The sequence below is a fragment of the Rhipicephalus microplus genome, chromosome X, assembly GCF_043290135.1.
Source record: "Rhipicephalus microplus isolate Deutch F79 chromosome X, USDA_Rmic, whole genome shotgun sequence".
Lineage (NCBI taxonomy): Eukaryota > Metazoa > Arthropoda > Arachnida > Ixodida > Ixodidae > Rhipicephalus > Rhipicephalus microplus.
In genome coordinates this window covers 273,718,140-273,737,751 of record NC_134710.1, presented here as the reverse complement: position 1 = coordinate 273,737,751, position 19,612 = coordinate 273,718,140, and the positions used below count along the sequence as shown (strand labels likewise).

Below are 19,612 nucleotides of genomic sequence, written 5' to 3'. Positions count from 1 at the left end.
GTGACAACAACTCCTTCGATTATTTTTTTTTCTCGATAAAAAAAAAAGCCACGCGTTCGAAGAAAAAAAGTTCTCAATGTCATAATGATCACGTGACGTAACTTCTTTCCACCGTGACTTTCTTCCCAGCTTATCATCTAGCGCACTCTTCAAAACGTGAGCAGCGAAAAAGCAAGTGCAGCGTGCTACGACTCCCTGTAACTCCGCTCGTGCTTGACGGATGAGAAGTAAAATACCTTATTTTTTAAGTCCAGTGAGTTAGTGCGTTGGCCGAATGGCCCCACAGATTCTAAAAAAAAAAGTCGCGGCGATCGATCTGCGAGACAATAAAGTGCATCAATGAAACCGTTAGAAGATTTCCCGGAAAAGTGCTGTGGGGCCTCTTTAAGGTTCAATATTCTAAGGTTCAAATCATGAAAGTGTCAAGTACAACAGACAAAATAGAACTGGCAGAGCTTTCGAAGTTGATTAATAGACGTAAGGTATGCGATGTAAGAAGGTATAACATGGAGAGAATTGAACACGCTCTGAAAAACGGAGGAAGTGTCAAAGCATTGAAGAGGAAACTTGGGATAGGCAAAAGTCGGATGTATGCACTAAGGGACAAAGAAGGCAAAATAACTACCAATATGGATAGGATAGTTAAAATAGCGGAGGAGTTTTACAAAGATCTGTACAGTAGCCGAGACAACCACGACCTTAATACTATAAGAACTAGCAGTAACCCAGATTACACCCCACCAGTAATGATAGAAGAAGTCAGAAAAGCTTTGGAGAGCATGCAAAGGGGCAAAGCTGCTGGTGAGGATCAGGTAACATCAAATTTGCTGAAAGATGGAGGACAGATTGTGTTAGAAAAACTAGCCACCCTGTTTACGAGGTGTCTCCTGACGGGAAGAGTACCAGAGTCTTGGAAGAACGCTAACATCATCTTAATACATAAGAAAGGAGATGACAAGGACTTGAAGAATTACAGGCCGATCAGCTTGCTCTCTGTAGTATACAAGCTATTTACAAAGGTAATTGCTAACAGAGTAAAGAAAACATTAGAATTCAATCAACCAAAGGAACAAGCAGGATTTCGAACAGGCTACTCAACAATTGACCACATTCATACTATCAATCAGGTAATAGAGAAATGCTCAGAGTATAACCAACCACTATACATAGCCTTCATAGATTACGAGAAGGCGTTTGATTCAGTAGAAATATCAGCCGTCATGCAAACACTGCGGAATCAGGGCGTAGATGAAGTATATATAAACATTCTGGAAGAAATCTACAGGGGATCAACTGCTACCATAGTGCTTCATAAAGAAAGCAACAGAATACCAATCAAGAAGGGTGTAAGGCAGGGGGACACAATTTCCCCAATGCTATTTACCGCGTGCTTACACGAGGTTTTCAGAAGCCTAGAATGGGAGCAGTTAGGGATAAGAGTCAATGGAGAATACCTTAGTAACCTGCGCTTCGCCGATGACATTGCATTGCTGAGTAACTCGGGGGACGAATTGCAACTCATGATTACGGAGTTAGACAAGGAGAGCAGAAAGGTGGGTCTTAAAATTAATCTGCAGAAAACGAAGGTAATGTACAACAACCTCGGCAAGGAGCAGCGCTTCGAGATAGGTAATAGTGCACTTGAAGTTGTAAAAGACTATGTCTACTTAGGGCAGGTAATAACCGCAGAGCCGAACCACGAGATTGAAGTAACTAGAAGAATAAGAATGGGGTGGAGCACATTCGGCAAGCACTCTCAAATTATGACAGGTAGATTGCCACTATCCCTCAAGAGGAAGGTATATAACAGCTGTATCTTGCCGGTACTTAGCTACGGAGCAGAAACCTGGAGACTTACAAAGAGGGTTCAGCTTAAATTGAGGACGACGCAGCGAGCAATGGAAAGAAAAATGGTAGGTGTAACCTTAAGAGACAAGAAGAGAGCAGAGTGGATTAGGGAACAAACGGGGGTTAAGGATATCATAGCTGAAATCAAGATGAAGAAATGGACATGGGCAGGGCATGTAGCGCGTAGACAGGATAACCGCTGGTCACTAAGGGTAACTGACTGGATTCCCAGAGAAGGGAAGCGGGCTAGAGGGAGACAGAAGGTTAGGTGGGCAGATGAGATTAAGAAGTTTGCGGGTATAAATTGGCAGCAGCAAGCACAGGACCGGGTTAACTGGCGGAACATGGGAGAGGCCTTTGTCCTGCAGTGGACGTAGTCAGGCTGATGATGATGATGATGATTCTAAGGTTCCCAATAGCGATGAGTGGCTTGATAACGGGGAAGAAGTTAGTTTAATGCTTATGCATGCGCGAACTGAAACAACTGATCTGGTTAGCTGTAATGCCGTAGAAAAAAAATGGGCGTTTGTTTTGAACTGTTGATGATGATATGTGGGGTTTAACGTCCCAAAACCACTATAGGATTATGAGAGACGCCGTATTGGAGGGCTCCGGATATTTACACCACCTGGGGTTCTTTACCGTTCTCTCAAATCTGAGCAGACGGGCCTACGGCATCTTCGCCTCCATTGAAAATGCAGCCTCCGCAGCCGGGATTCGCTCCCGCGACCTGCGGGTCAGCAGCCGAGTACCTTAGCCACTAGACCACTTGTTTCGAACTGTTCATTCTGTGCCAATAATGGGCATGAGAGAGAAGGTGGTGGTAGTGGTTAGAAGAGCAAAAATGCACCTAATTTCTGCACGGTGCAGTGCCTGCGGGGAAGGGAAATGGGAGAGAAGTGGGAAGAAGAGAAATAGACTAACTAAGCAGTGGCACAGCCATCTTCAGAACAAACAGCAGTCCGGCAGCAAAGATAGGGGTGGCAAGGGTCCCGTTCTCAGCGGTAGGTGAGAGAGAAGCACCGCGGTGACATGGACACTAAGCCGTTGCACTGCTAAGCTCGAGAGTGCGGGTTTAATTGCTGGCCACCACAGCTGAATTTTGACGGGGTAGACACTGTGCTTATATTTAGGTGCACGCTGAGAAACCCCAGGAAGCAAAAAAAGAATGACAGTATGTTTTTCTAGTACAATGGGCCTCATGAGCGCACCTAACTGGGCTGGTTGGTACATGATACCAACGGGAGCAAACAGCACTGGACATGGGAAGGTGGGAGATAGGAGAGATGAAGACGCTGGAGTCAGCGCCTTCGTCTGTGGCTTCTTTCACCATCCCTTGACCTGCACTGTGTGTTAATTGATGGATATGTGGGATTTAACGTCCCAAAACCACCATACTTTGATTGATATGTGGGGTTTAACGTCCCAAAACCACTGTATTATTATGAGAGATGCCGTAGTGGAGGGCTTCGGAAATTTAGACCACCTGGGGTTCTTTAACGTGCGCTTAAATCTGAGCACACGGGCCTACAACATTTCCGCCTCCATCGGAAACGCAGTCGCCGCAGCCGGGATTTGATCCCGTGACCTGCGGGTCAGCAGCCGAGTACCTTAGCCACTAAACCACCGTGGCGAGACCACTGTGTGTTAAAGATCTTGATGTACCTCATGATCGCAGCATAGTTTTGGTCCGTAAAACCCTTGATTGAATCACAGCGATCGAGCTAAAGAGAGAAGGGGGAAAATGATGGAAAGCTGCGCTGCCAGTGTAGTATACGCATATACGTTAAACTATATTCCTTTTGCAGTGGCGAAGGAGCAACTACACTTTGAACGCCCACTAAACACGCAGTTTGCAATGGTCTGGATCACGCCGTCCACAAGGCATAGCGAGCGAGCACTGGCAGCTCAACAGACTGACATTAGAACGGCTGTCCCTTCATTCTTCCAGCCAGTTCCCGGAGTCTTCGGCTAAATATGTCCCCCCCCCCCCCCATGGAAACACTGCCATATTTAGCGTACATCTCCCAAAGGAGTGCGCAAGATTTGCTGTTTTATTGCGTGACTAATACGTGACTTTCGCGACGCAAGTAGCACCACAAAGTTGTCACAGCATTTTTATGAGATATCGTTAAAGGAGTCGTTTAGCCGAAATTCCTGGCGTCAACATGAGCGCCGTTGGTTGTGAGCGAGAAATCATCTTGTCCGTGACCGAAAAATCTAGATAGATGTAAAAAAATATGTAAAAATTTCCGGGTCTGATTGTGGATCCAACCGAAGCCATCTGCGTGGCAAGTAGGTGTTCTCACACAGAGCTACAAGAATTTTTTCATCACGTGGTATTTATTGCGTCTTCGAGAGAATGATAGATAAGGAAAGTTAGGGAGCTCAACCAGTCGAGGATAACACGTGGGAACGAGATGGAAGTGATGCATTTCTCAATGCCTTACCTGACTTGATTGTTTTTTTCAGATTTTGTTGTGTACGCCCGTGTTTGTGGAGATTTATGCAGGAAGTTTTCGTCGCTGTCCGGTTCCTTGAAGTCTCGTTTTTCATAGAATACTTATACAAAGTATCACGCAGGAGACTCTGTAAATACGATTCATAGCCACATGAATGTCATATGCCGGAAGGAGTCTCCTAACGCATCGTATATTGCGTGGCATAAGCGAGAATCCCGCCAGGCGTCAAAAGATGGGAATCGAGCAACGAGTGGGTGTTTTAAAGGATCACTCATTAAAAAGCACTGAGATATATACTCAATCCTCTCTAGCAGCAAAACCCGTGAACAGCTGCGTATTAGCGAGTTGCCCCACGGAAGCGTAGTGGACGCTTCACTGATTCGCAAAGGGCATTGCTAAAACACTCTGGCGGGCTAGTTCGTTTGCATTCGTGAATTGTGAGTGAGCGAACACGAACAGCCAAGGACACGTAAGGGGCATAATTATGACGTAGTGGGCACTTAACAGGAACTGTGATTGCAATTCAATGATACTTATGACCAGGCAACGTTACGCACACAGTCATTCGTTTCCCTATACGGCCCAGTTCATCCATGCACCAAGAATCGAAACAGGCTAGCAGTTCAGAAGATGATGTGCCCGAGGCCCGATCACGCGATCGCGAGGCGAGGCTCGAGTGTCCTGAAATTTTTTTTAACCTAACAAAACCAAGAAGGCACAAAGAACAAGAGGCGTGGAAAAAAAAAACAAAAACACGCCAGGTCTACGCGGAAAGGGCAGCACAGTCACAGCGAAAGCTGGAAGAGCAGCCTTTCAGAGCCTTTTTTTTTAAACACTCTTTGGGGTAACTATAAGCCATAAATAAGTATAATTTTTGTGTAGTACAGGCCGGCATTCACTATGTTATCCTTTGTCATTCTTCGGAGAAGCCTGGTATCTGCTACACACTTGCAAGGAATTTTGTTCAAGTTTTTTATGCGGTGGCCGACGACGATGAAGAATTATGCCTGAAGTGGATATGCGCCACAGTTAGTAGGTGGTCAAGAACAAGCTTTTGTAATGGGTTGGAGCACTGTATGACCCACTCGTTACGCGATTCGCATTGTGCGACGCCTGGTTGTTCCTTTGCTGTGCTAAAACACTCATATTAAGAATTCTCTTCCCTAGATCAATTAAGACCTAATGAAAGTTCGCAAAGGAGTTCCAACCTTCGTTGTGGCTCTGCGGTAGAATACTGGACTGGCACGCAGAGGAACCCTGTTTGGATCTCGCTGTGTGCTTGGTGTTTTGTTTGCTAAGTATTTTTTTTCTATTTCGTGCGATACTGGTTACGCTCACCAGCGGTGGCGGACAACTACGGCACCGCAGGCGACCCTTGTGATCTCATAACAGCGTTCGCTGTAAAAAGGAATAGAAGAATTTCCATTTGCAATCTAACACATATATTAAACCAAATGCTTGCTAACAACAGTTATCGCAATATGAGTTATTCTGAAGGCAGGTGAAATAATGGTACAGGTATTTGGAATGTTCCTTCTTGTAGAAGCACTCACAAGATGCACTCGCTCGTCCCGCATAACTCCCGCGTATACTTTCGCCAGTGAAACGGCTCGCAACCTTTCAGGGAGCCCACGTATCACTAACAAGTCGGCCGGTCCTCTATACTCCGCCGCCTGTGACGTACCCGCGAGAAACGGCAACTTCTTCATTTCGGTTGTCGTGTCTCCTCCCTGGTCGAACGCAAAAGGGAATGGTGCAGGTGAGCTTTGGCTCGTTGCAGCACGAGGTCGCCAAGAAAGAAAAAGCCGCCTGCGAAGAGACAGCATTAGGCCCTCGGTGTCGGCGGCACGGCTACTGAGCTCGCACAGAGGTCGCGAGATGCATCTGCCCAGAAACACGCGACGGTGCATCAAAGCCACATGTTGGTGTGGGTGAGAAATCTTGTTCGCGATGCTCGGTCTTCTTGCTGGTGCTGCCCGCTGCATGCTTCTTTCACTTTCGCTCCCACGGAAAAGATGTTACTGCGTCATCCCCTTTTTGTCTCCGGCTTCTTAATTGTTCTTCTGGTCCTGCCACCCTTTCTTTCTTTCTTTCTTTCTTTCTTTCTTTCTTTCTTTCTTTCTTTCTTTCTTTCTTTCTTTCTTTCTTTCTTTCTTTCTTCCTTCCTTCCTTCCTTCCTTCCTTTCTTTCTTTCTTTCTCAACACTCGCAAGAAAGGAATATGGGACCCAACGTTCTGATTTTTTTTTCTAGAGGGTATGAGCCGTCACTGCCACTGCTTCGAGTTGCTGTTTTGGTATCGGCGAAGCGAGCCGTAATACAATGCGGGCGTAATGAAAAGAACACTCCATTCCCCAGGTTATCAGCATCACTCTACGGTCGACTCCGGACTCTGGTGTGCCTTACGATCACGTCGTGGCTTTGGCACGTAAAATTCCAGTATTTCGATTCTCATTGGGGTATCAGTTAAGCCTTGACAAAGGCCTAAATGCATGCGCAGCGCAAGGCGGCGTTATGAGCAATGCAAGCTAAACATGGTCTGCACTGATTGTGCGAAAAGGGTTACTTTAACTTGCCACGCAGGCCCGATTACTCATGCTGAGTTTGCCTCCCTGTTCCTCCTTTTTGATGAAATCTTAACTGCGTTGTGAGAAGATGCAATGCTTGTTCGTTTGAACGAATTGGAACAAGAGCGCCATGTGCCGATTTATTTTTTATTTTTTTTGCGAAGCGAACACGGATGCGCAGTATTCATTCAGCGACGTTGAAAGAAAAAAAAAACGAAAAATGTTTAAAAGGATTCACATAAAAAACAGCGCCAATAACGAGAGACAAGAAAAAGAAGGAGACAGACAGCGGCACTGTCTGTCAGTGCCGCTGTCTGTCTCCTTCTTTTTCTTGTCTCTCGTTATTGGCGCTGTTTTTCATGTGAATCATGTCGTACCAACTCGCCCAAACAACCACGTTAGCTGTTTAAAAGGAATATTTAAATAGGAAGACTGTAAAAAAAGAAAATGACGGTGGCTTTCAGACCAGCTCTATTCTGTGTACACGGGAAGCAACAAAGAAAAAAAGAACACCAGGTAACAATGCGACGATGAAAAAGGGGTTGACTACGGATGGTCACACATTACGTTCTCGTCGCACGCATGCATGGAGGAAGTGTCGCGCTGCGTGCAGAGACAAGAGAGCGTCGTATAACATCGAGCGAAGAAATACACAAAGCACGGTGTCGTTTCACGCAAATTTTCCTGTTTTTTTTTTTTTAGTTTGCCGGTACCGTTTTCGTGTCAGCGCCATCTAAGCCGACGCTCCGTTCGGTATAATAGTCCGGCAACAAGGCATCTCGCAAGGCAGCCGACGCGCGTCGGCGCCGTGATGTCTTACACATTCGCTCTGATGGGAGCCTGTCGCTCCTGGCTGTTTTTATTTACCACTTTTCGCCGAGATCGATCCCTATTTCCTATCGGTCTCTTCCTTTCGTTCATTTGCGCTTGTTGTTTTTTTTAATCTGCACTCCATTCGGTCCGGGAAGAAAACTCGATGTGAAGCAAACAGAGAGAGAAAAGTCCCCCGGCGGGCAGGGACGAAAAGAGGGGTGTGCGGTCGATCCTTATTCCATTGCGGGCCATACGGTCAGCGTAGAGTACACACGGGTGGCCTCAGACGCAAGTATAGAAAGTACGAACACGCGCAAAACGGGAGCGAAGACTAGGGACGGGAACTCTTAAAACTAGCTGCTGCTGGGGGACGTAAACTGATTACAAAGACTTCCCGCTCCCTCCCTCTTGGCGTTGGTCCCACCGATTCCTCCCGCGGAGCTCGTTTCCCTGTATTTCCGCTCTCTTGATTCCCTGCCTCGATGGTCGTTCGCCACTTTCTTTCTGGGGAACGCGAAGGGGGAGCCGAAGGCGCTCCGCATCGTTAACGCCAACTCCGTTTATAAAGGTGCTCGCTCCAACATAGGGAAATATGCGATTGTGCCCCTTCCGCAAAACAAACAGCCGCCCCGCTATTTCAACAGTTGACTGTAATTTCAGCCGTTCTCGCCACTGATTTCTTCAGGGAGAATCATGCGAGGCCGCTGCTTATGAAGCTCTAAGAGCTGATTGAAGAATTCCCTCGCGAAGTGCTCTGCTTTACGCGGTGTAAATTAGCTCCGGGACGTTGCTACGATTCCCACAACGAAGACACTTGACTCGGTGGAAGGAGAGGTCGCGAAGAGATCTTAATTAGCGAAAAGATAAGTAAGATTCTCAAGCGCGTTAACCACCACGAGACCCACTATTGTTACGGCTGTGTTCTAAAATGGCTGCCTTCGTATAGCATTTCTATGCATACAGTTAGCAACTTTCTTGGGTTCATAAAAGTAGTCTACCGCATTCTGTAGAACCGAATGTTCGCTGTGACTGACGCACTCGTGGTAGCTCCTTGTTTCATCGCAGAGACGGAATATGCATCGAAGAGTCATAGATGCACCTTCGCGAAATGCGGAGAGTTAGGGGGGGAGCGGTTAGAACCATTGCTTTCTAAAGCCAGCAAGACCACTTGGACTTGATCTAGGAGAACTATCACTCGTCTAGTCGTCTAAATGGTATACTTAGTGTGAAATAGCCAATTGATGCGTGAGTTCACCTACCTAGCCCAAATAAACTATTAAAGAAAAAGGATCATAGTTGAATGTGTTTCCCTTATCAGAACGACAGAATTTGAGCACGGGTTCATCGACTTGCATTTGTTTGGACTATAGAATGGCTGCGTACATAAGACATCATATAACCTGCAGAAGCTCTGTAAGCTACGTAAACGTATAGCTGGTCTGAAAGGATGATTTAGACTGGAAAATAACTACAACGCTGCTCTACACATTTATTCATCTATTTCTCTGAAGCACTGCTTCATATATTCTGAAATTTTTTTTTGCGATCCGCACTATACTTTAAAAATGATTATCTGAAAAACTTTATTAATAGCTGTCCTCAACGCGTGTACCTGAATTTAGAGCGCAGCACAGCCGCCGGCACCAACATGCCATGTGAGCTCGGGCTCCGGGAAAGAAGACTCGTATGTATACTATAGCACACGAGTGAAGAGCGAGCTCCTCGCTCGCCTCCACAGCCTCTCTGCATCGAAAATCGTCGGGCACCATCTGTCAGGAGGGAGGCGAATACAGTTCGCCAGTCACCAATACATGCGCAGGCAGGCATCCCAACGATCTCTCTATAGACAAACAGTTCCGCCAGCCTTCTCTGGCCCCATCTTCACATCGAATCCCTCCCTTCCTGCCGGTGTCGTCGTACAAAACGCGCGAACTCGCGCCGTTCCGGCGGAAGGGATCCATTCTGGCGTAATGATATGCAGATCTCAGTGTCAACAAAGCTCGATGATTTGTACGCGTCGCGCCTGCTGTTTATTCTTCGCATACAGCATCGCGAGCTAGGTGTGTTTGCAGCTTTGCGTGCACCCGTGTGTGCCCTGTGTTTTCATCTGCGCGTCGAAGCACGTTCAGCCGGCGGCTGCTACGTCAGAGAAAAGCGGCCGCCAGGAGAGTTGTAGCTGGCGCCCCGATGCGTGCGCGATATGCAGGCATCACGCAGGCATGCAGGTTGCCCCGGGGAAGTAAAACGCGAGCTTGGGATCGGGAAACGTGTGGTAAAGATATAATTTTAGGTGGTTAATTCGCGAGGGAAGTATTTTTTCTCGTACAGGGACTATATACCTGTCATTGCGGCTATCTGTGTCAATACACCCACTCGTCAGCGTGCAGAGCAATCGCCTCGTTCCTCTGAGTCTGTATTCGAACTCCAGCTTCCGATCTCTCCATTTGGCTGCCTTTCCATTTATTTATTTCAATGTTCAATGGCACCATCTGGAAGGTAAGTGCACGGTGTTGAATGTCTGGGCTGCGGGTCCTTCGAGCATCAGGGGTATGAGGTCCAAGAGCTGCAGCTTCTCAAGGAAAATAGAAAACAGATGAAGGGAGGAGTGCTAGCTGGCTGCGGCCACAGGCGGGCTTCATGAATTTTTGAATGTACGGCTTCGAAGTGGCGGGGGAGGGAGGGCTGTACGGACGAGGCCTTTTATTTGTGGGTTTGGATTTCCCCTCGCTTCGGCTCGCGCGGTACCTTTGGAGCCTCAAGTCTTTTGGTACGTGCACTGCAAACATTCCTCGAAACAGAGTGTGCGTTCGCCAAGGTATGTGTGTGTGTACGTGCTGCCGATACGGGGCGACCGAGAACCGATGGTAAAGAAGAGGCAAGTGTTGGTCTGCAGGATGGGGAGAAGAGGTACGGGGGTTGGCGACCACATACACAGTCGGGAGTTTGTTTTATGGATCTATCATGGGCCGAAGTGGTCTTGTGAGATGGCTGTATTGATCCCCTGGCCTCCTCGGCGTCGTTTGTTGTTTTCGACCCAATGTGCGCGCCGTAAGTACGCTGAGAGGCGGGAAGCCCCCCGAGTGATTGAACATCGGCAACTGGCTGGTACGTCTACCTGACGAACGGGAAGCTTTGGAGGATCTTCGGCAAAAGAAAGAGGAGGGGAACACTGGATGCAGTCCGTATTCTCTCTCTTGTGGGTGAGAGGAGAAGAATGGAAAGAGAAAACTTTGTTTCCGGAGGATCATCATGGAATCTACGAGGAAGCCCATAGTGTTTCCCGTGCCCTACACATCGCTCCTCGCTTTTCATTCGCTATAGCTCTGCCTTCCTTTTTGTCTGTACAGTATTTTTGGGCCATTTATATGCTTTAATTTGTTCCTTGCTTGGGGTAACAAGATTTTTATTAAACTATCAAGCCAGTGTAGGTGACTTCGTCAAATTTCGTTTGAAATATACACCCGGCATGACGAAATCATCCAACCACATACCACGCAATTGTGTAGAAGAGTATTTTGTTTGCCATCGTGTACGATTTCTTCCCTGCCCTGAAGCAGTACTCACGCAGAAAATCCCATAACATTGAGGTGCACGTTGCTTTCGTATGGAATATTCGTAGTTTCCACTGAATAGAACGAAAAAGAAACTTACTTTCACGTGCAATTTTATGACACACGCTGAATATCACCCATCGACTTCGCCTTCTGCAAGCCTTAACGTTGTCTTGTGCCACATCAACCTTGGCTTTTCAACATTGAGAGAGACATATACGAAAATTTTGTCCTCAACTGAACAAACTTACTGGTCACCGTCACGCATTTGCTGAAGAAAAAGAGAACAAGTACTGTCACAAACAAGTACGTACAACGTGCTGTCTTTCATGCACCACAAAAATAACACAGCATAATTTTTCGTTATTTCAAGGGTAAACACTGTAAACAACAGAATACCCTGACAGCTTTGTTCTTCTTTCTGTGTCATATCGCCCATCTGGCTGAATGGCTGAAGGTGCCACCGTACTCCAAGGGCTCGCCGCCGACTAAGGGAGAAATGGAAGAGGCCATCTATCAACCCCTCGGGCACCTTTGCCACGATCAAGAGCCACAATAAATGCAGTCTATCTCTGCGTATGATGCAGCGCGCTTATATTACGCTGATGTCGTTTGCTCGAAAAATGAGTAAATAGCGTGCCTACCCGACTTTGCACAACATAATTGTTTTCATTACGCAAAATCTTATAAAAAATGGAAGTAGCACAGAAAAGCACGTACTTGGGTTTGTTCGTCAAGGGATTTCGGAAAAACGCAGCAAAAACCGTGGTTCCTTTGCCCGGGTGATCATCGTACTGAGAAGAGCTGAGGATTCGGCATTCCTCGCGGAAGGAAATGTAAGGCTTCTCGGTCCTGACTCGGCGGTGTCGGGCGAGCCGCGCAGCCTGCGCTCGCCCTCTTCCTTCTCTTGCTCCAGCCTCCGAAGCGCACGGCTTGTACTATCCCTCGTAGCTCCTAATTCCGGAGCAGCGCACCTCGGTCTCGGTGAGCCCGCAATCTCATGAATGCGCTGAGCTTGAGCCGGGACCGCCTAACAGGATTGGCCGTCATCTTATAAACAATGCTTCCCCTTGCCCGGCCGGGTCGGGCGACACAAAAACGGTGAAGAATGGGGGGTAAAGGGGAGGTCGGGCAGCGTATCCTTGGGGGGAGGGGGGGGGAGCGTACTCGCGCGTGCGCCTAAACTCGTTACGAGCGCGCGACGCATCCCGGCAATATCCGGCCTCGAGGACATCCCAGGATGCAGGGCAGGACAGCCGACGACGGATCTATACAGTTCGGAAAAAGGCTCGTGGGGGGCGAAAATGTGGTCATTACCGCATTACGTTATCTGGTTTGGGGTGGCCGATGATAAAAGTGGTGCCACCGAGATGTGGCTGCAATTCTAGTGAAGGTGCGTGCAGAACTGATTTGATTGATACGTGAGGTTTAGCGTCCCAAAACCACCATACGATTATGAGAGACGCCGTAGTGGAGGACTCCGGAAATTTCGACCACCTGGGGATCTTTAACGTGCACCCAAATCTAAGCACACGGGCCTACAACATTTTCGCCTTCATCGGAAATGCAGCCGCCGCAGCCGGGATTCGATCCCGCGACCTGCGGGTCAGCAGCCGAGTACCTTAGCCACTAGACCACCGTTGCGAGGCCGCGTGCGGAACTGCACTCAGTTTTTGGCACTGGGCACTTGCTGTAGAAGTATACTTGCTGTAAAAATCGATGGAAATTGTAAGTGTCAAAGAAGATATTGTATGCACAAAAAGTACGCTTGATGCACGGCGCGCGTTCGTGCGTGTGTCCGCTTATCTGCATGCCAATATGTCCAGCGTATATCGTGAGCGAAATTGGCGTCATTCTAAACCGAGAGTAGTCGCAGGCCTACATGAGGCCCAGATAAAAAGTCTGGTCTCCGCGAGTTAGACTACATATACAATTCTAAGAAATATCAGGGGAGTCGTCACATACACTTTTTATTTATTTTCTTTTAATCGCCTGGTATGCTAGCCGAGCGAGGCAAAGCTAAATCGGAGGTCGAAAGAATGAGAGCAGAAAGTGGAGGCGTGGGCGCTTCGTTTGTGCCCAAGTGAGAGCGCGTGGTAACAGCGGTTAGCGCCGAAGCGGGATTCACGGAAGTCTGCGCTGCCGTGCGTCCTCATTAGTCGAGGCGAAAGCTGTTTCGCATTAGTCGCGCCCGCCTGGAAAGCGCTGCTCGTTAGAGATTTTCAACTCGCGACCCTGAAACTTGCTCCAAGGAGGTCCATATTCTCCGTGACTCTTTATCATACCACTGCGTGCTCGGCGTGTTGCGACTGTCGCAAGATGTCGAGTTGAGCACGGAGCCAACGATGGCTTCATCGCGTAGTGGCGACGTAACGCATTCGGTCTGAAAGCTTGACTGCAGTACGACCGACGCAAGAAAAAAAGCTTCGTAAGCATTTTCGGTGAAATACAGTTGTCTGTAGTGGCACCGCACTTAAGTCATACTTTCCCGATTACACAAAACCAGCAGATGTTTCGCGCAAGATCACTAATTCTGAATTGCTAACTTCTTACCCTTTGCACTTGCGTTTTTCCATGCCATGAAAAACTCTTACTATTCTGTTAGCGTTAATATCGCTACGTCAATAACTTGTAGGGAACTGAAATACTATAGCTAAGCCAATGCATCACTGAACGCGTATGTAGGACATATTATTTTGGCAAAACGTGTTCTATATGTTAGACTCTGTACGTGACCAAGTGCTGAAAAAACTGGAACGTTAAAGAAATATTTGTGCCGGACATCAAACAACAGAGGTAGCCTTACCGCAACAGAACATACATCCGCAATATAAACCATAAAGTTGGAGTATTTGGTTAATTAAAACTGCGTCATAGATGTTTACTAGCACATAAGAGAAAGTGTGACAGAAAAGAATACTTGCACACCATGCTTATACTTTTCAGCTGTCAGTGTATATTGGCCCAGTAAATCTCGATTAGTGCAAATCGCTTGGGCTCCCTAGCGTCGTTGTTTCTACAGCACATCTGTTAGACAATTTGCCTTTGTCTAAGAGCCAGCAGCTCAGAAAACTGAATTATCGTCAGCCGTCTGGAACACACCGTTCCAGAGTGAAAACGCCACGCAGGACTCATAAAGCTGCGCCTTGTAAAGATGGTTCGAATCAGTGAATTTGAGTTTCTTGATTGTAATTCACAATACTAGCGCTAGTGAAAAAAGGCAGCCAAGTCTACCGCTTGACGACTGCCGACTCTCACCTGTCGCAGGACAGAGCCATTGGTAAAGCGCAATCACAAAATCTGCCGCGGTCCCCCAGCCAGTTCCTGTGTCATGTACATAGTTTCCCCAAAAACGTAGCGCTAGACGGTGTACCACTAGTTAGGACGTCACAATGAAGTTTGAATACGGTTCTGCGGAAGAACGCTAGGTGGAGGAATTTTTACGAAATCCGTACGCATTCCCGAAGAAGGAAGTCTCCCAGTTGACGTAAAATTCATCCTGGTTGGAGGTTCAAATGACGAACAGACGAGATTCCGGGGCAATCGCTAAATGACCTGAGTTAACCAGGAAAGTACGTTACTGCAGCAGATAACACACCGAAACTCCTGTCTAATGGTGAAGAAGACATATGACACGAACTACGACAAAAATAACACGTTCTAACGAATACATTTAATGCATGAGTCACACACTTTTTAAATGTACGTTCAAGTCCAACTCTAAAAAACAGCAAAATTCAAATCCCACAACAAAAATAAATTAATTAATTATTAAATGGTAAAAGAGACAGTGACGGGAGTTCTAGCGGTAGCATAGTCATCCGTTTCCGCCTATTGCGCGCACACGTTGGGCCCACTTGCGGTCGGGCAACAACCTCTAGCGGCGGTTGCCTGGATCCGTGGCCGGATGCAGGTCGTGAGAGGAAGCTAATCAGGCTCGAGGCTCTGCCACGGATTCACCTCGGCGGCAGCGCAGTCGATCGCGCACGAGCACCAGCAATCGATGGCACCTCATTGGAACGGGAACTGCGACCGGATACTTTCTTCGGGGCGATAACTGACATGTCGACTCGCGGTCGATTTCATCTCCCAGACGACCAGGCCACGCCCCGCTGACATTCCTCCGGCGGCCTTTCCGTCGCGGCTTGTTTTTTTTTTCTCGCATATATCGCATCCCCGTTCTTCTTCGCGCTCTTTGTACTTGTCTGCGTCTAGTTTTCCCTTTGTTTACGTCATGGTTGTCCGTGCTGCTTACTTTCCCAAAAATAGGTGTGAGCCATGAGAAACGGGAGACATGAAGTGTCGATAGTTGCTAGATCGCATGCATGAGGTATTTTTGAAGAAGTTGCAAAATGCAAGAAGTCTACGGGCTTAGTTATGGTCGAAATTTCTGGAGCCATCCACTATGGCGTCTCTTATAATCACATGGAAGTTTTGGGACGTTAAACTGCAATAATTGTTGTATTTTCATTAAAAATACAAGGAGTTTCATCTATTGCGTTATCGAACAGCCGACATCGGGCCTATACTGCAGAAGGAACCTTGTTAAGTTTAAGTGAGTCTCGGGAAACGGTTCTTAATTCTGAGCTGTCACCTACCGAACAGCTTCAGTAATTTCAGTTCATATGGCTTCTGAATGACCTAAACAGAAGGACTTTTCCACCATTCGATGGTGCTGGTATGAATGTTAGACACTATCTTTGGCGCATATCGTAAACAATGCGTTCGCATCAGTCGAATCACACGCTGTTTTCACGAGATTCAATAATCGCATTTATCGTGGCACTCTAACAGCTTGCGTGTACACGCGTCACAAATTACCAGCGTAGCACCCCATTTGAGATGTTTATTCCCAACGTATAGCCACCGTGAAAGGTCAGCATGGTGAGGTCATACGCTGCTCAGGTCAAGGGTTCATTTAGCCATGGTGGGCAAATTTCGTTGGGAGCGAAATCCAATTACGCCCGCGAACATAGATCAATAGGGACACGTTAAATGGCCCTGGCTGGTCAAAATCTCAACATAGGATGTTCACCGCAGATTTGAGGACAGATCTCAGGAAACTGGTGCTATGGCCACCAATCGTACCATTCGATGTTCTTTTCGAAACCACTGGTTGCAAATAGTAAATTGAAATAGATGCCTGAAGCTACTATCACGAGGTGAATTTTTTAAAGTTTGTTTCGTAATCGCTAACACTTCTTGATTTATTCAGAAATAATGTTTGCAGCATCAAACAAAGAAGTTGAAGGATTATAATCCCGCTGTAAGCCCGAGCTATGCACCGTAGTCATGAGCGCCGTAAAAGAGAAAGCGAAACAGCCATCACCCTCATGGAAATGCAAACTGTGATGGTTCTACCAGCGCAGAATGCTTTATACACGAAAAGACAACAGCATAGCCGGTTTCTCGCTCAAAGCGTCTGTCAGAGCTATAGTGAGACAAAAGATGCAGACAGAGATGTTCCTGGTGTAAGAGATCACACACACACACACACACACACACACACACACACACACACACACACACACACACACACACACACACACACACACACACACACACACACACACACACACACGCACACGCGCACACACACAAACACACACACACACACACACACACACACACACACAATAAAAGCGAAAACTGAAATCACTGGTTCAGAAAGCTACCAGTCAAGCTAGCTTGCGTGCGCAGATAATTTTGAGCGTAAAGTGCCAAATAAAACAAGTAAATACAAGTAATCGGGCAAAAAGGACTCGCTCTAGACGCAGCACTTGTTGCGCGCCATGCGAAATAGGAAAGAAAGAAAAAGAAAGGAGAGCGTCGACCAGGAATCACACTCGCGCCAGTGTTCTCTCTCTCTTTCTTTTATGCTTCTCCTCGTGCCAAAAACACTGACGTCTTCTTTTATTTTTTGTTTCTCGTTTCTCTTTGTACACAATCAATAGAACAAGCCAGGAGTAGCAATTTGTTGTTCCCCTCCCAATCTCGAGTGAATGCGGCCCGAGAATATAAGAAAGTTACACGGAAGCAGGGAGACGTCTCGCGCAGAATCGTGCCCTCACTGTGCATCGAGATCTGGCGGCCGTTTCCGGCAGCGCTCATCGCAGTCTCCGCGCTGCGGCGGCGCATCACTCTTCCGCGGCTGCCAGGGCGCGCTCTCGGTGGGACACGCGCGCACACATAGCGTCAATTCGAGCGTGCACGCGCCGCGCCGCGACAGCCGCACGCAACTCGGGCCGGGCGGCGCCGTATCTTCTTCTCATAAGCCGTCCGCAAACAAGTCGACCGGGGGGACCTCCTGGCGGGCAGGTCGCCGAAGTCGCTGCTGCCAAACGCAGCTCCCGCAGTGGCGGCGACATTCCTGCTTATCTGGCCCCCTCTTCAAGCGTCGCGTATGTAGTTGGTCGCCGCTGCTCGGGTGAATCGCCTTTGTTTAAGAGCACGGCGGAGGCCAGCGCGACTTTTGGGGCCGTAAATCAGTCGCCCGGCGGGGCGCCTGGGCCGTTGAAGAGCACAGGTGGCATACCTGGCTGATACGAGCGGGCCGCCATATTTCACGGAGCTTCACGTGCTCTTTCCTCTATTTGGCTGCTTCGTCCTTGCACAGCACGCTGGACTCAACAGCAGCCGCCAGGACTATCGCCGGGAGAAAACTGCAGCTTAGGTCTACGCGTTACTCACGTAGCAGCGACCGAGATATGTCGGCTTAAACACTATCACACCACGAAAACTTCACGAGAGTTTTTTTTTAATTACGGTTTTACATGCGTACGTATACATACTTATAGAAAAAGTTATCTGAATTCAATTGTATTTTATTCAATTGTGCGAGGGAAGAGGGTAGACAACAAACGTAATAAGATGAGAACTGGGAGTTGATGGCGACCGTTCCGGCAAGCCAATGAATTTCGTCAGACGCACCAAGAGGAATAATGTCGCCTTCGATTACAGTGACATGGAGCAGCCTTTCGTCCGAAACGGTACACATCAAAGACCCAGCTTGTTGTTTTCATTATATCAGTCAAATGATAATGCGCACTCACATCTAAGTTCTAAACTGAACACTTAACATTTCGAGAAAACAGAAAAATTTCCGAAACTAATGGGAAGAATCCACCAGATGCAGAAATGCGTATATTATTCGCTATATAAGAGACATGAAACGCGGTGAGTGTCGATAGGGTGTAGTTGCTCTCAGAACGCGGAGTTTCGCAAGTTTTCACGTCTCGTTATCTCGAGAGTTGGTGATCGCTAATTAATTGTTCTCAAATCTTGCTTCACTTTGAACACCACAACACACTATAGACACTGAAGAGCGAAACAATTTTTGGCATGTTAATAATGTACAATTTTACAGTCCCGACAACGCAACTCTTACCACGTGCGAAAAGAAAATGCGGGTGGAGACGCCACCGAGAGATTCCCGCAACAAAACCCTGACGTCATAAATTTTCAAGACATGCACTCGGTCATACGTAGCTTCTAATGAATAAAATTGAAGTACATTGTCATCTGTGGGTGCCGTAGAATTAGCATTCGATGGTTCAGAAAATGTCATAGGTCATGTGCAGAGATTTCGCTGCGAAATATAGAGAAGAAACTTCGCCCTTGATTTTCTCCGCTAATGATAAGGCTACGAGCGTGAAGCTTATGGCATTAAAGTTCTCAGAGTGGATTTTATCAATCGAAAACAAATCATTCTTTCTCTTTAGTGCTCTATTGTCTCTTTAACGTACGTAAGCACACATTAAAAGAAAGGCTGGGCGCGGGTGTGGGCGAGACATAATGACGTGGCTTTCGCTCTACGATATGATGTATCACTGTCGTACACAGGATATTGTTCTTCTTACGCCAGAATTCTAGGATGCCCAAAATTATTTACGTTGTTGTGTGACATTGGATTTCGGTATTCAAGCAAGAATATCACACCATGCAATAAACTTTCATAATACATTGAGAAGCGAAAGACTTACCACTTAGGAAAACTTGCTTATCGTTGTGGTCCTTGCAACCTGAAAGAAGTAAAAGTGGTAAATATTACATGTATGTTTTTCCCGTACAACCTTAAACGGCTCGACTGAACCCCAAGATGGTGAACGTGATGTGAAGCCTCAAAGTTTTATTACAGTCCACTCGTTGGAATTAGGTGATTACCAGTAAGTTTGCGTTATCTTACAGCGGTCGCTTGCCGTCGTGCGCGAAGCAGTCGGAACAGCAGATAAACGACGGGGGCCATATACAGCCGCATTTGCGCGAAGCACGCAACTTTTTTTGAAGAAAGAGATAAACAAAAAGAAGCGACCAGGCCTTCCGGTCGAGTTTTTTTTTCTTTTTTCTTCTCTCGGCACGACAATAAACACTCG

The 19,612-nt window shown here is 47.2% G+C and overlaps 1 protein-coding gene across 1 annotated transcript in view; it reads right to left on the bottom strand.

Moving 5' to 3' along the window:
• Positions 1-19,261, bottom strand: part of Ddr (discoidin domain-containing receptor 2) — a 279,939-nt gene extending 260,678 nt beyond the window's left edge. Inside the window, exon 1 of the mRNA XM_075879176.1 lies at positions 19,223-19,261. The gene's annotated coding sequence lies outside the window, so the exon portion shown is untranslated. The remainder of the gene's footprint in view (positions 1-19,222) is intronic.
• Positions 19,262-19,612: the final 351 nt, after the last annotated feature.